Below are 1,858 nucleotides of genomic sequence, written 5' to 3' on the forward strand. Positions count from 1 at the left end.
TATGGTGAATGCATAGTGTTTGTTTGCATGTAGAATTGAATTATGAATATATTCAACTCATATGAAATTTGCATACTATTGGTCATACATGCATGATTCCCCTTGATGGTATTCTATATCCAGTTAAACATGAAGTATGAGTGAGTACGACTATTTTCATGTACGTTATATGCCTGTGTTGGTCCAGGCTAATTTGCAGGATGAATCAGTCACGAGAAAAGTGACCGTGAGACTGAAATCTTGTTGTGATGAGAATGATCAGTGAGGGTATGTTGAGACATACCAGTGGTGACCCTGTTAGGTACTGCCAAGGAATTATATTGTGCTAACCACTACAGGGAAACTTACACCTCCTGAGTTGAACTTAGATCGAGTCTTGTTCCGATAACCCCCATACTTGATTCGTGCTACCACATGTCCCCGCCAAAGGTAGGGTATGGTTCAGTAAGTTGATAACCCCTTTCCTGCACACACCATACAGAGAGGCCATAGGAAATGATACTATTGGCCCAAGTAGTCATGTCACTTGGTCCGGGGGCATGAATGGCCGGTCTGGGACCGAAGCTGAATGTTCATGCTGTTGGAGGCCATTGCATGAGGCCTTCACACTTATAGTTTTACTTTATCATTGTTTTGGGTGATCCCTGGCTTGATGGATTAAAGCTGGTATGTGCGGGTCAGGTGTGTCTTCATCCCAAAGACCGTAATCGGAATTAGTCAATGTCTCGAGGTTGACCAAAGAAATCCTTTACTTGTGGGTAAAGAGTACACCCTCTGCAGAGTTATATCTATTTGAATAGCCGTGTCCATGGTTAACGACTACAGTCTGGGTTGGTCAAGTGTCGGTCTTAGTGTCAGTCTCCGGAGGAAATAATTAAATTGATCATGGTTCATCCTGCAGGGTAATTACTATCACTGTTGGTGTCGTTATGAATATTATTGTTGACATGAATATTGTTGTGGACTAACCGTTTCCTCTTATGTGAAACTGTGAGCATCTCTTGGGATGGCTAGTCCACCTAAATGCTCATGTTATTTTCTTATAAGCCATTTATGAGGCGTCGCTCCAGACACCCAACTCTGGCGTATATTTTCAAGACCTCTCGTGGTGTCGCTTGAGTTCTCGGGTGGTCCTGTCTCGCCCGACTCTCTTTTAGACACCCGTTTGGCATTTCTTTTCAAGACCTCTCGTGGTGTCGCTTGAGTTCTCGGGCGGCCCTATCTCGCCCGATTTTCTTTTAGACGCCCGTTTGGCATTTCTCTTGGGATTTCTCGGGCGGTCCAGTGCCCGACGTTCTGTTTCATTTCTTTGATTTACTAATAACATGACTTATTTATCCTTCCGCACCATATGAATATTTTTCATGCCATGCTTTGAATTCTTAGTCTACACATGCGTATAATTTAATTCATCATGAGCATATGCATTCGGTATATCTTTTGTTCTTGATGTTTGCGAGTACATTCAAACGTACTCACTAGCTTGTCCCTGGCTATTGTCTTGGCTAGATCATGACTCAGAGAGGAGCATTGTGAAGACACCTCGCAACCTAGGATTTGGAGATAGCAGCCACGCGAGATAGGAGTTATCCAGGTCAGCTGTTCCCGTGGGAATGGTGTCCCATCAACATTGGAGATCCACGAGTCGCTTCTGTCATCCACCACTAGAGATCCTTGTTATATTCATTGGACCTTTGTGGTCTTGTATCCAATCTCTTGTAATTTTCTTGGAATTCTATATCAAGGAAATGTCCACCAGCAACAGTAATCCTGGGGCTGGTGATGACACAAGGGTCGTTTACTAGGATTTATGTCCCAGAAGACCGGCCCCCACAACCTTGGTATCAGAGCTAGGCTG

This window comes from Triticum urartu, chromosome 5, assembly GCF_003073215.2.
Source record: "Triticum urartu cultivar G1812 chromosome 5, Tu2.1, whole genome shotgun sequence".
NCBI lineage: Eukaryota > Viridiplantae > Streptophyta > Magnoliopsida > Poales > Poaceae > Triticum > Triticum urartu.